At 50.5% G+C, this 15,294-nt stretch overlaps 1 protein-coding gene across 5 annotated transcripts in view; it reads left to right on the forward strand.

Moving 5' to 3' along the window:
- Positions 1-15,294, forward strand: part of SPART (spartin) — a 410,240-nt gene that overhangs the window by 32,871 nt on the left and 362,075 nt on the right. For 2 of the 5 annotated variants that reach the window (XM_086935093.1, XM_086935096.1), the window contains exon 1: positions 13,368-13,729. The exons of the other annotated variants lie outside the window; for them this stretch is intronic. The gene's annotated coding sequence lies outside the window, so the exon portion shown is untranslated. Of the gene's footprint in view, positions 1-13,367; positions 13,730-15,294 lie in introns of those variants that run through there. 5 annotated transcript variants of the gene reach the window in all.

A 15,294-nucleotide genomic window follows, 5' to 3' on the forward strand; every position in this document is an offset into this window, starting at 1 on the left:
CAATCTTTCATGGTGGTATTGTCTAGATTCCAGCCTCAGTCCTGACCTTGGACTACTCCCTGTGTGCTAGAAAAAGTGATAGATACTCTCCATTGTGCCTGTCTTGGGTCCTCTGTTTTTGTCTTTGGCTGAAGTTCTCCTGATATTTGTTGTCATTTCTCTGCATAGTTTGAGTGCTCTTCTGCATAACTATTCTGGTTAGTTGTATATGTTGTTAGTAATTCTATCTATTTCTCCTTTAATTCTCTGTGCTTTTTTAGTGATTTGAAATGATTGTCATAGCTATTTTCACCAGGACCTTTGAACATAAAGTATTTGCCTTTGGTATTTAGGGGCTGAGGCTTGTCCCTTTTTTCAAGATCTTGATTTTCAGTTCTCAGAATTCCATTCTTTGCTCATTGTGCCTTAAAGTACTCGCACATACTTGGTGATTCCTGTCCCTTCAGAAAATGCACACAGCATGGAAAAGCTCATCTAAAGCAGGTCTCCTTTTTATTGAGAACATCAACCAGTGGCTTCAAGGTTTTTCTTCTCACAGTTATGATTTGGGGGTAAGTCCTTCAGTAAAATGATCTTGCCTTCTCCAAATAGAAATGGGGCATATCTTGGCTTTTGAAGAGCTTGTTACCCCTGGGGACAGAAAGACACCTTCACCACGATATCAGGTAGTTTAGCTGATTATGAGAAATTGTGTTGTTGGTTGGGGGAAGCAGGAAGTGAAATAGCTACAATCCTTCTTAGGGTAAAACCACAAAAAGCCACTAAATTGACTTGGGCTTAATGAACCCTCTGGTAGCTCTGTGCAAAAACGTAGACGCTATGTGTAAAGTATTTATGCAGCACTTTAACATGAAATAACATGAAAACACATGAAAATACAACATAAGAGAAATCCCACACCAATTTAGAAAAATAGGGCACATTTTACTAAATTATTTGACATCAGAACAACAAAACTCCAATCAGTATAATGGAATTTAGAATTTTCAAAGTTTAAAGTGAAAACTACAGCGGGCATTTAGTCACATAAGACTGGAACAGAGTCAGAAGTTATGGCCGACCACAATGGAGCGCTGTTTTTATCCACGTAGTGGATTTGGCCCAGTCTCCATTTACCTTCAGAATTTTAGAAGAAAAATGTCTGAGAAGGCAAAATTCAGCAGGGCAAGGCAGCCAGTGGTGTCCAATGAAGAGGCATCATTGGGGAACCGCGGGACGAACTTGTGGAATGAAGGCCGTCGCAGAATGGATGAAGAACAGTAGCCTGAAACTGAACTCTGACAAGACGAAGGCCCTCATCCTCAGCTCCACCCCCTCCGCCTGGGACGTCTCCTGGTGGCCGTCCATGATGGGAGCTGCACCGACACCCACCAACCACGCACGCAACCTGGGGTTCATCCTGGACTCAACACTATCAATGACCCGGCAAGTCCACGCCATCTCCTCCTCCTGCTTCAACACCCTCTGCATGCTTCGCAAGATCTACAGATGGATCCCTACTGGAACCAGAAGGACGGTCACCCAAGCCCTCTTCAGCAGCAGGCTGGACTACGGCAACGCCCTCTATGCGGGAACCACAGCCAAACTCCAGAGAAGACTTCAACGCATATAGAACACCTCCGCTGGCCTCATCCTCAACATCCCCTGCCACAGCCACATCACTGCCCACCTGAGACCTGCACTGGCTCCCTGTCAACAAGAGGATCACCTTCAAGCTCCTCACCCACGCTCACAAAGCACTCCACAACACCGGACCAACATACCTCAACAAACGACTCACCTTCTACACCCTGAACCGCCAGCTTCGCTCCGCTGACCTCTCCCTCGCCACCGTTCCACGCATCCACTGAACGACCACCAGCGGCAGATCATTCTCCCACCTCGCCGCTAAGACATGGAACACCCTCCTCATCCACTTGCGACAGACCCAGGACCTACTGTCCTTCAGGAGACTTCTCAAGACCTGGTTGTTCGGGCAGTAGCAGCACCCTCTCTCCAGTGGGATAAAGCCACAGGCTGTAGCCGATGAGACCCACTAAGCTAGATATCTCTTCTGCAAGGAACTGCTGAACTGGATTTGCTGCTGCTTAGAAGCACGTAGCGGGAGATGCTGCAAAGTCAGTCCATTCGGCGATGCACCTTGTGTGGATCAGGCAGGTCCCAGGCTCACTTCGGTTCTCAGAGCAATTTCTGGCAGCCAAGTCCCAGTTTTTGCATTTGGGCTATCTGGGCACCTTTAGCACTACTTCCAAGGGTCCAGGACTGGAGCGGGACCACTTGGAAGGTCAGGACTCACTCTGGCTGGGTCAAGGCGTGGGTTCAAGATGGTTGGAGCCTTTTCTGTTCCGGATGCCCTGATCAGGAGGCCGGCCAAATAGTCCTTAGAGTCACTATGAAAGTTCTGCGTTCAAGCAGAGAAGCAGGTCTTCAACATCATGCCAGTCTTCTGAGGGTGAAGGGAAGGCTTTAGGCACCAGGAAAATCCTGTTGGTGCAGCAGCAAGTCCTCTGAAGTGCACAGGAGGCTACAGGCAGCAGTGCAGTCTTCTAAGAGTCCTTTCACAGGCCTAGAAGTGAACTGAAAAGTAGGTGTGAGAGCTCTATTTTTATTCCTGATTCCACTTTTGAAGTGAAGGAAATTCTCCCCCCCTCCCTCCAACCCCCCTCAGAAGTGTCTGGAATTTCCTGGCTTCTTGCCCTGTTCCAGTCTGTCTTTAGACACAGTGGGCTTTTGTGAAGTTCTTTTTGTGTGAGCTGAGGCAGAGTCTGAAGTGCAAGTTGGGCTGCAATATCGTGGTGAGCAAACATATGATGAATAAACCCAGATCTGTAACTGGGGTGAATGTTTGATTTGTTCAGCATTCCGTATTTAATCTGTTATTTTTGCTATTGTCAACCTAAGGGGGAAGGGTATGCCCAGACGTGTGTCTTTTGCTAATGTGCCATTGCACTTGTCACACTTGTGAAGGAAAAACACTGCACAACACTGCAAACATGTAGATGTGGTTCAAATTGGGGGGCGTAGCTTGGACGCCGAAGGAAATGGCGGCGTGAGCCCGGAGCTCCGCGCCCATTCCCCACGATCATCCTGCCTAACGACGCAAGGAGCCCAGGGAAGCCCCGAAGAAGAAGTGATCTGAGCGCGGGGGCTTGGGGAGCGTGCGAGGAGCCGCCGACGGGGCTGATCTCCCGAGTGCAGCCGCCGCGGTTTGGGATCGCCAGAGCCGAAGCGGAGATGCATCCAATATGGCGACCGCGAGAAGAGGCTGACTGCGCCTCGGCTGGCCCGGCTGATCATCGGAGACCGGCGCTGCGGCTGGGAACTGCCGCAGACTGCGGATTGCCAAGCGGTGCCCCCCGGGAGCTGGAGGGGATCAACGAGAGCCCCACCTGTGTCTTTAAAGAGCGGCTGGACTGGTATGAGTGGAGAGACCCGGGCGGCTGCGCAGACTGGAGGGGGCCGCCCGAGTGTGCCTGCGACCGACATCGCAACGGAGATCGGAGCGGCGAGGCAGGGACCCGGGGGACGTGTCTGTCCTGAGCCCCCTCCCCCCCGCCCAGAGAAAAACGGTGAGCGGAGACGCCAGGCTCTGCACAGATGCATAGGGGGGACGGGCGAGGGCGGCAGGCGACCCGGTGAGACCCGAGCAACTCCCAGCGCCGAACGAACGCTAGAGGAGAGGAGGCCGGGGACGAAAGCTGGGACTACAGCCGTTACACGCCATAAGGAGCGGCATTGGCCAGCCCTGGGAACAGCTGGCTGAGGCCGATCTGCCAGAGCCGGGCGGCCTGCGGAGAACGGGGAGCAGTGACTGACCGTTGGTGATCGGGGGAAGGGAGAAGCAGGCGGGAACCCCCCGATAACCCCGGATCTTGGCAGCGGGGTCCACAACTGAAACTGCAGAGAGCACACAGCGGGGCTTCGCCGTCTGCTGGGGGGGCTGCGAAACGGCAAGAAGACTGCAGAGTAGCCGGACCCTGGGCAGAGACTTGTGGCGAAACGCTGTGCAGCATGGAAAAACCGAGAGGCAAACAGAAGGGAACGGCGACCTCGGAGGCAGTAGAGGATGACTCTGGCGAGCCCACTGACCTGCAGCGGCTGCAGGATCGCATCCTGGAGGCCATAACGACCACGCGGGAAACGCTGCAAAAGGACATTGCGCAGGTGGCGTCGGGGCTTGCCTACTCCGAGCAGACCATGATAAGCTAAAAGACAGGGTGAAAGAGGCTGAGATCACCCTGAAGTACCTGGCTCCCGCTCATAAAACTCTGGAGAGCAAACTCACGGATGCCCTAGACCGAATCCAGATCTTGGAAAGACGGGCTGAGGATGCAGAAAATAGAAGTCGACGCAGCAACGTGCTAATAGTAGATGTTCCGGAAAAAGAGGAAGGGGACAACATGGTGTCCTTTCTCGATAATTGACTTAAGTCTGTGGGAGCACCAGAGGGCCTGTCGCCCTTCTTCACGGAGAGAGCACACCGAGTTCCGTCCGGACCGCCTAAACCTGGCCTGCCACCGAGACCAGTTGTAGCCAAGCTGCTGCATTATAAGGACAGGGATCTGCTGCTGCAAAGAGCCCGGGACGCTGGCCCATTTCAAATTGCGAATAACAAAGTCACACTATTTCCTGACTTCACATTTGAAAAGCAAAGACTGCGAGCCTCCTTCTTAACGCTTAAAAAGGAGCTGCGAACCGAGGGGATCTCATACTCCTTGCTATTCCCGGCTAGACTCCAGATAGTGGTGGACGACAAAACGCTGTTCTTCAGCTCGGCAGCGGACGCTTGGGACTGGTGGGAAACATACAAGGCGGGAACAGACGGTACCAAGGTCCGAGAGGAACAGGAAAAAGAACGGGAGCGAGCGTCGGCAGGCCTGCGGAAATCGCAGAGACTGCGCAAACGGAGACATGGAGCAAGAAAACCGACTGCCTCGCAAACCGAGGCTGAGTGCAAGGCGGCGCTGCAAGCGGCGGAATCGATGGCACGAGCGGGGGACTCCCAGTCCAAACGGGGCACGAACACAGAGACGCATGCTTCGGCCTCTGGTTCGGAATCGGACCTGTCAGGGATCCATGATGCCAAAGGCCCGTCAGTGACGCCGCAGACATCGGAAGAGATCCTAAATATTTGACTTACATCTAGCGGGTAAAGGGAGGGGCACCGGAGGGGACTCCCCCGACTAGCAGGTATGATGAACCGGGGCTGGACACTGGGCAAGCAGCTAGGCACTGTTATGGGGGACCGGAGGAGGGGTGCGGGGTTGGGCACCGTGGCTCCCTTCTAGGCAAGGCCACGCTCCATAAGCCCTTAAGGCACCCACGGTTACGGCCGTGTATTGGTCACCTGGGTTGGTCAGGTGAGGGAGTTTGGATGGGGACTGATATCTCGGTATTGGGGCTTGTTCTGGGGGGCGGGGGGGGGGGGGTTGTACAGTTGGGGACTGTTTGTCTTTCTTGAAGTCGCCGACCCCGGAATGGTTAGGGGCTGGACAGTTGGGAGCTCAAGTTTGGTTTTGGGGGGGGGACCATCATCCGCAGGGGAATGACAATGGAGGGGAAGCAATGCTTTGGTCTACGGGACAATGGCTAATGTGAACGTATTGAAATGCATAACCTGGAACGTGCGGGGTCTACACACGATGCAGCTCTGACACAAAGTGCACGCTTATCTATTGAGGAGGGGGATACATATAGCGCTTCTACAGGAAACACACATCACGAAGCAGGAAGGGGTGGCACTACAGAGGAGATGGAGGGGGCAGATCTTTCATACTTGTTACTCAGCATACGCCAGGGGAGCCCTGATATGGATCAGAGCGGGAACACCTTTCCAACCGACACGGCAGCTGTATGTAGTGGTGGGGGGGTAAGCTGAGAGGCAGAGACATTGTCCTTTGTAGTGTGTATGCCCCGAATATAGAACAATTAGCCTTTTATGCGGGACTGTCGGGGACACTGGTGCTTTTCCTAGCGGGCCCGATTCTTCTGGGAGGGGACTTTAATTCCATAGCGGACGTGAATTTGGATAGATCTCACCCGCCCCTGAGGGACTCCCCTGTGCTGGGGGCTGACTGATGCATGGAGGGCGCAACATCCAACCGATCGTGATTACTCGCTCTTTTCCGGGTTACATGATCTCCACGTCCGGCTAGACGCGATTTTATGCTCGCAGAGAGTGTTCCCGGCTGTCACTTGGTCAGAGTACTTAACAAGAACAATCTCGGACCACAATCCACTCCTGATTCATTTAGCCTGGGTGAATGAGACCCCCCGGGTACCGACCTGGAAACTCAGGCCGGAAACTCTGGAGGACCCACTTTTTGGGGCGGCCCTGGCGGAGGGCATGGTCCAGTATTTCACTGACAATGAGGGGTCCACAACCTCTAGAGCAACGGAATGGGATGCCTTTAAGGTGGTGATGAGGGGACAATGTATAACAAAGTACGTGGGCACAAGGAGGGTGTTGCTAGCGGATCTGGATAGGGCGGACACTAAATTGCGAGAAGCAGAAAAGGGACGACTTGGCCGCCCGGAGCTCCAGGAGACAGTTAGCTCGGCTAGGGAAGCGGTGGCGGTCGAGGTAGAGCGGCTTCGAGCTTTCGACCATCGGGCATATGCGCTGCGATCTCATGTGGAGGGGGATAAGACAGGCACCCTATTGGCGTGGCTTGCAAACCCCACGAAACGCTGCTCCCCCATTTTGCACATCACAGATGGGGAGGGCCGTATATACTACACCCAGTCGGCCATAGTGGATGGCTTCCAAAAATATTACAAGGGCCTATATAGAAGCGACCGGGTGGATGCGGCAGCGACCTTCCTCGATGGCCTTACCCTGCCGCGGCTGGATGAGGAGCAAGCAAAGGATTTGGGGAGAGACATTGACTTGGGGGAGATTAGAGGAGCCATCAAGAAAATGGCCCGTAATAAGACGCCGGGTATAGATGGGCTGCCGATTGAATTTGATAGCAGTATATGGACATCTTGGCGCCGCGCCTCTTATCCGTTTACAAGGAGGCCTCAGTCGATGTGAGGCGCGATAGTGATACCAATCCTGAAACCCGGTAGGAAAAGTAGCAGCCCCGCGTCTTACAGACCGCTCTCCATGCTGACTATAAAATCTTGAGCTCTATACTGGCGGCGAGGCTCTTACAGCATATGCCTAACTTGATCCATGAAGATCAGAACGGTTTTATCCCTGCCCGGAACACGACTCTCAATATTAGACGGCTCATCCGCCTCATGGAAGACTCGCAGGAGGGAGACAGAACCCCACTAGTCCTCTCGGTGGACATCGAAAAGGCGTTCGATAGTCTAGAATGGGACTATTTATACGCGGTCATGGAACGCTTCGGTTTAGGTGCAGGTTCTATCCGATGGACGCGGGTTCTTTATGCGGCGGCAGTGGCGAGAGTGAGGGTTGGGACCTTGGTATCTCACCAGTACCCGGTGGAGAGAGGCACCCGGCAGGGTTGCTCCCTGTCCCCCCTCCTGTTCGCGCTAGCGATCGAGCCGCTGGCGGCTGAGGCCCGAGCGGGCGATATTTTGCAGGTGTGCAAGCCAGGGATGGGCAGCAGTTTATCTCACTGTACGCAGACGACCTCCTGCTGTTTCTTGAAAATGACGCAGCAGAGCTGGAGGGGGCAGAAGGACTGCTAGGACGATTTGGTAAGCTCTCGGGGCTGAAGGTTAACTGGACCAAGACAAGCCTATTCCCGATGCGGGAGGGCACCGCCCGGCCTGACCACCGACCAATGCTTACTTGGGAACCGACTTGTCTCCAATACCTTGGAGTTCATATTTATCACTCAGCTGCGGCCCTGTTCGAGGGTAACGTAGGGCGATACGCGCGAGGGCTGAAGAGCAGTATGGCCTTTTGGGCCACGCTTCCGCTCTCTATTGCGGGTCGGATAGCCCTCTTGAAGATGGTGGCGTTGCCGCGGTTGTTATATTACTTCCGCACGCTTCCGATCTGGATTCCCAGCTCCTTTTTCCGACAACTCTGATCCCAGTTATCCGCATTCCTGTGGGGAGCGGGTAGATGTAGTGTGGCATTGGCAACGCTCACCCGCCCGAAAGAGGAGGGGGGACTTGCAGTCCCGGACTACGAGCTCTACTATCTCGCTGCCCAACTGCAGATCTTCACGCAGGAGGTGGCACGAGTGTATCGAGGTCCGGCGGACGGAAGGCTGCGAGGCACGCCACGGCATGTACTTGCCTATATCGCCTTGAGACAGAAAATTGCGGTTCAGGACTTGACCCTTGAGCAGAGCACGTTCCGGCAGTGCTGGAACCAGGCGCAGCGGCGAGCGGGGGTACGACGCCCATATGCCCCGTAAATGCCGCTAGGCATGCTGACAGCGCTGCCGCACGGGGGCGACTGGTCGCGCCTGCAGCAATGGGAGGAGGCGGGGAAACAGGTAGTAGGAGATCTTTTTGAAAACGGGGCGCTCCTCCCGTTTCCAGCCCTTCAGGAACGCTTCGACCTCTCACGGGGGGTTACCTCCTTCACGCAGTGGTAATAAGGGCGATACAGAAGCATTGGGGAATGGGACTAGCGGAACCTGAAACGTCTATGGCTTGCCAATACACCATGATGGCAGCGGGAACATTCAAGGCGGTGACTTGTTTGTATAACAGGATGCTTCGTGAACATTTGCCTCCCCTCGAGACGCTAAAGGCCAAGTTCGAAACTGATTTGGGCAAGGACATACCTGACACGACGTGGGCACAGCTCGTACGCCGTGCTCGTAACAATACGAGGAATGCGAGATTTCAAATCATCCACTATTATATATTGCACAGGGCATACTTGACCCCCGGGAGGATAAAGAGGTATTTTGGCGTGGCAGAAGCGGCGTGCCCCCGCTGTACTGCAGAGGGAGCTGAGCGTGTGCATATGTTATGGTCTTGCCCTGCCCTCCGGGACTACTGGCAGGACGTGGGAGAGACCCTGAATGAGGTGACGGAACGAACTGTCGAATTCGACCCAGCGGCGTATCTCCTACATTGGTTCCCACATACCCCCAAAAACAAACTCTCAAGCAAATTCATTGATATGGGTTTGATGATAGCCAAACGGGAGATAATCAGAAACTGGGAGGCAAAAACGGGCCCAACTCCTAGGCGGTGGTACAACGAATTTTTGAAATGGGCGGTTTGTGATGGTACGCATAGATACCAGATGGCGCGCAGGACCACTAATACAAGGGCGTTGGAACTGGCAACGGCCTGGGAGGTGCTGGTGCAGGCCCTTAGGGATAGCGGGATGGTAGACGAGGTGGAGACCCTTAGCGCGGACAGGAGCAGCAACTTAAACTAATCAAGAGGGGGTAGAGCCCCTAGTCGCAGTAGACTTGAGATCATGCCTAGACGCAAACACCAAGTGACCCTTCGTGCGGATGATGGGGGGGGGAGGGAGCGGGTGTTTTCACGAGTAAAGGGGGGGGTTAAGTGGGGGGTTCTATAGGCCAATTAGGAAAGGGATTAAAAGTAGCCACACACACACTACTGCGGAATGTTACTCCTGTAGCACTGACACCAGGCATGGGGGAGCTGAGAAATTGCCGCCGCCCGGCCTCCGGGATGTGGGCTTGCAGGCTGTGTAAACTGGGATGAGTAATGACGTGAAACAGCACCCTGAATAATACTGTATATGCATGAGCACTGGCCTGAGCAATGTGTGACTACAATAAAAATTACTTTAAAAAAAAAAAAATGTAGATGTGGTTCAAATCATGCTTAAGGCTTGCCTGAGCCATTCAGAGCATCTTATTCTAATCTAAAATAAGAAGGGCCACATGGATGATCTCGTTTAGAGGAGACTTTTTTCTTGCTCTGTAGATAAAATACCATGGTTAAAGAAAAAGCCTGCACAGCTATTGTCCCAATATCATACTGCAACTTCAGTACTGCTGCTTTACTTCCTTTGTCAAAGGTTCTCTCCCTTCCGCCATACTTATTGTCAGACACAATATTTCCAGATGTTGCTTTCTGATTAAAAAAAACTTGTGTTTAGGTAACTGCTTGGCCTGCTTCATTTTGCCTATTGCTGCAGTGTACCAAACGTTTGCGTAGTTTATATCGCAGGCACCACATTGCATGTTTGAAAATGTAGTTCCTGCTCGGCGCGTTCTCAACAAAGCATTTGTTGCGTCCTATGTTGGCTCTTAGTAAGAACTCACTATATAATTTGAAGGAAGGTTATCAAAATAGAGCAGTGGACTACAGTTTTTTGTGCAAATACAGGAGTATTGAATGAAAAAGGGTCCCATGAAGCACAGTGTAACATTTTCTGTTGTAATAGAGAAAAGAAATATGGTCCAGTACACTGCGTAGGATTGATAAGTGTTACCATAGTCGTCTTGGGTTCCTACTGAGATTTCCATCTGTCAAAAGTTTAAAGGGGCATGTTTACTCTAGGTACATCTGTACCATAGGGGATTTCGTCAATAAGACCTACAATATGGGTATTTAGGCGATATGCCCATCTCTTTTTTTTATTCAGGAAACTTAGTAATTAATTTATTACCTTCTCAAGTACCACCCTCTTAAGGTTGTTTAATGAGTGGTTCGTATCAAGGTAGTGATTAGACCTTTTGGTTGAGCTCATCTTACATCTTATCGTGCTATGATGCTCATTATTCCTAATGCACATTTTTTGGAATGTCATTCCCATATATCTACACTAATCTGGATAGGTGATCATATAGATCACGTTTTTGCAATTGCAGTTAGTATGCTTTTTTCATGTACCAGGGGCGGCCTGTGCCAATATTTATATCCTTAGATCTGTGGTGAACTTTCATACAGAGCATCTGCCACATGGATAATGTATTGTTACTGGCTGTAAGCCCCACATGTGCTTGGGGTTGTTGGTGTGGATGAAGTAGTTTGGGTGTGTATCAGTCTATCTCGAATACTTCTACCACATTAGAAGGAGAAGAGGGTTGGAAGCCCAGTCATTACTTGTACTGTGTAAGATAATCCTATGTCTCAAAATGAATCTCTTCACAGAATTGGAAACAGTAAAGTAAGTGGTCACACAAGTATGGCTTTTGCTTTTGGCATTCCAGAAGGGAATCTCTATTATTTGCTGTGCCCTTGTTGTGTAAACTAGGACTCTGGCATAGTTCTGCAAGGTTGACTTGCACTCCCATAGGTGCCTACCCTTAGTTCAGTGCACTAACACTTGAGCGTAAAGAGTCCAGGTTATTGTATCCCCACAAAACCCCGCTTGACATACTTGTCAATGTGGTGTCCGTGCTTTCTGGGTTACTAACAGTCTCATAAAGGGGCCAGGACGCAGTTGTAGTTCAAACCCAGTTTTATTCTATAGAATAGCACAAATAAGTACTGCACTAAGAAAAGAAACTAAATATGTTTAAACTTGTTTATTTCAATAGTCTCATCCTGTTGCTTAGTATATGAGTAATAACCATTCAGAGCATTATTAGACCAGCACTGATGCATGTCACTAACAGCAAGAGAAATATGATCATTTCTAACATGATTGGAATGGTAAGACCCTACAGACTACTAGTATGTGCTACACTATGGGAGCATGGAGTAGCTAACTTACCTCCAGAGTTGCTTGGGATTCAGTGCACTGCATACCTGTTCAAAGCAGAGAAGGTGTGGTTATCAGACTTTTAACTGGGAGAGAGTGTACCCTCGGAAGAACAAGTATTTGCATTGCAATAGGTCTCAGTTACGCGAGTTTAAGCTATTGGCATTATAAATTACAATGCCTTTTATTTATATTTTTAAAAAGAAAACCAAAATAAAAGGCATTGTTATTTGCAATACCAATAGCTCAAACTTGCATCAATGTGAGACCTATTGCATTGTAAATTCTTGTTAATATTAAGCACTCAGCCCTGTGGGCTTACAAGGCACACCTTAGCTGTGACTTAGAAGATATTTAGAAGTAAAATGTCTATGTGGCATCAACACTTATTCTCGTCATGTAATACTGTCATTCTTTTACACTGCAGCCGAGTCAGAACGCAATGATACTGTCTAGAGTCATATTTCTGACCTACAGTTTCATATTTGTGCAATTTATCTGTCACCTTGCATTGGACTTAAAAGAAGGTGAAATATCCAATTGAGGGAAAACAATGTTACAGTATAATTTATGGGCTAGTGCCCCCCCCACTATAGAACTGAATGGCAGCGCCACAGTCTACTCTATATCCCGAAAAGGCATTGACTATAGGTGCATCAATGTTTTCATTTCAGACAGTGGCAAAATTCTATTTGAGTCCAGACTGGGCACAAGTAAACTGTAGGGGGATTCATCTGCTCATCTGCTCCTCCAATTCAGTTTCTACAGTGACGGGACATACCTGGCTGACCTCTTCTCCCTCCACATTACACCATCATTAGTATCCCAGATTTTAGCCATAACACAAAGCAACAACGTTAATGTAGAGAAATAAAGAACAGATTTTGATTGTTTACAAGTACTTAGAATTATAGTACATATACAGAACGTTTGTGTTTAGCTGCCACGTTCACAGAATGTAAAAATGTTATGTAGAATCCAAGGGAACTTTATTTTTTACGTGTTTAGGGGATCACAGCGTTCACTTGTTTTAAAAGCACGCTGGGTAGCCGGTGTTATGGTAACACCAGTGATGCTCTCACCAATGGTCTGTTTCCAGTTACACTGCGGACCAGCAGCAACTCTGAGGCTCGCACTGTGCTGCCTTGTGCCGGTGCACACGTGCCATCGGCACGTTCTATTGAAGGCTGAAAAAAACTGTTTTAGGGTTCAGCTTTGAAACTTAAACAAGAAATTATGATTTTTAACTCGGAGTGTGATAATACTGCATCCTTCCCAAAATTGACTATTTTTATGTTCGACTGACGTGGACATCGAACTGATACCACATATCATTTTTTTTCTCTGTGACATACATGTGAGGGCGGGCGGCTTGTTCCATTCTTAGCCCGTCAGCCGCATGCTGTTTGCTGCTGCGGTGTCAGGGGAAGGGTAGTTGAATGTGGAAACTACTGAAACTAAAGGGGCCGCTAATACACCTGTTTACGTTGAGAGATTCTGCTGCTTCCTTCTTTGGCTTAGGATGCAAGGTGTACCGAAGTGGCAAGCCAGGAGCTCCAAGACAAGGGTAACATTTGGCTCCAGGCAATGTATAATAATCGATTATGTGTTGTGAACGTACCTTTTAGGATCTCATTCGCGAACTGGGTTTAGTGAAGCGAGTTAAAGGTAGCGGTGTGAGTTCCTTTGTGTTTGGGGCTATGACGGAGCGGGTCGGACACCAATGGGACAAGAAGAAATAAGGGAATGGTGGTCCGCCGTTCCTCTCTCACCAACCTCTGTCCCCTTTCAACAGACACCCAAACCTTTTGCCAATGAGGAATGGTTTGCAGACGATCGCCCCTATGGAGTCAGGAAGGAGAAATAGAACGCAGCTCCTTTAACTGGGGATTCCAACCAGACGGGACCCCTTCTCTTCGTGATGACGGCACGCAGGATCCAGAAAAAGAAGGCGGAACCAGGAAGACTACGAACAGCGTTTCCCAGGAGGTGGAAGGCGAGCGTGAGAGAAGGAGAAGAGCTAACCCGGAGGAAGGAGACGAGACGGACGAGAGGTGCCAAGACCTGAGCACGGAGAGTGTCCACGGCAAGCCAGGAGGCCAACGTTTCCAAGAGTCGCACCGCCACGTTCCCACGGGGGGAGCGTGGCTCCAACAGGTACGGGGCAAGGTAGCGGGCTGGGTGGGACGACACAACCCTCCTGCACCTCCTTAAACGTCCCACATGTCATATATGTACAAAACTTGTACATAGTTGTAAATATTATTTTCCTCCTCACAAGCACTTGAACCGAAGTCCTGGGGCACTTGAGCACTCGGTTTCCTTCACTCCCGGCCCTGAGCGTTATAAGAAGAGGACGGTTGTCCTAATACCTTGGTTTGTTTCTTTCTTTTCCTTTTGGTATCACTGACCTAGGGGAGCTCCGGATCGTGGCATCCTGTTTGCAGTATCTCACAGACTGGATTCATCAAGAAACCCCCACACAGACCCGGCGGCGTTCGCTAGAGAGAGACTTACTAGCAGAAAGAGAAGAGTTTTTGGGAAATTAAAGCCTTCCCTCAAAAGCACGAGCAAATCCTCTGTCTCAGTTCCTCTCACCCCACTTGCCCCGCAACAGGGGCACAAGTCAGCACCCTACTCAGCCTTCTCCCGGGCAATGACTGACTCTCAGCTGCCGTCCTCACAGAGAATCCTCAATCCGAACTCTCCTTCATGCACTCTAGTAATGAATTCCATATATGGCGCTATTTCCGGCTAGTGGCGTCCCAGCGCTGCACAGTCCAAGAGGTGCACAAGCCACAGACCCCGCTCTTTGGAAGGCGCATACTGCGAACAGGACCTACCTCTCTAAACAGACCCGCCACGGTGAACCTACTGTACGCTTAAGTTACGTTACAGCTTTACAGGCGCTGATACATTCTAGAGGGTATCCGAGCCTTTTACATTACAGGGTGGTTAGGACACAGTTTTAAGAATAGACACTTGTTACATATATAAATAGTGCTACTAACTAAAGATCACAGGGCGACGCGCTGCCCTCTTTAAAGGAAAAGCATTGGCCACTTTTGTGTGTACTCTGTGTTATGCTTAGCACAAAGAATGAATGAGCCAAGCGCGCTGCTGCTAAGTGCGCAGCAGGTTCTTCTCTAGAACGTTCTCTCCTGAGCTTCCTCCAGCTGGAAGACGCACAGCCGCCACCATTTCCGCTTTATACGCAATCTACATGGGAAAAAAAAGGGGAGCCGACGAGGGAGGGAAACAAAGCGCGGAATGCACAGTATGCCAGCCTCCGGGAACTGGAGATGTGCACGCGTACGGAGTGCACATCTGCTGTCCGTACGCGTGCACATCTCCTGTTCGCGCCTGCCACCTCCTGTCTCCCTTCGGGCCAGAAAGCGGCAACAATGGAGTCTCGGAAGCGAAGCAGCGCACGCGCTGCGTTTGCTACGAGACCTAAACACATCAGCTTGGCTCATCTCATCTCCCCTCTTTATCACCTCTCAGCATAGGAATGGATGCTGTGGCAGCAAGAGAGTCGGGGAGGACCTCTTGTAATAATCTAAAGCACAGACCTCTAAGCTCTAGTGGTCAATTCATGAGGCTTTTATAGGGTTGATCATTGACATTTACCCTAAATTGGGTGACTTTCCACTTAGTCCAAGACATAAGAGGTATGAACCACTATGACGAAAATACTTCAACTCGGACTACATTTTAACCGC

This window comes from Lissotriton vulgaris, chromosome 8 (genome assembly GCF_964263255.1).
Source record: "Lissotriton vulgaris chromosome 8, aLisVul1.2, whole genome shotgun sequence".
In the NCBI taxonomy this organism is placed as follows: domain Eukaryota; kingdom Metazoa; phylum Chordata; class Amphibia; order Caudata; family Salamandridae; genus Lissotriton; species Lissotriton vulgaris.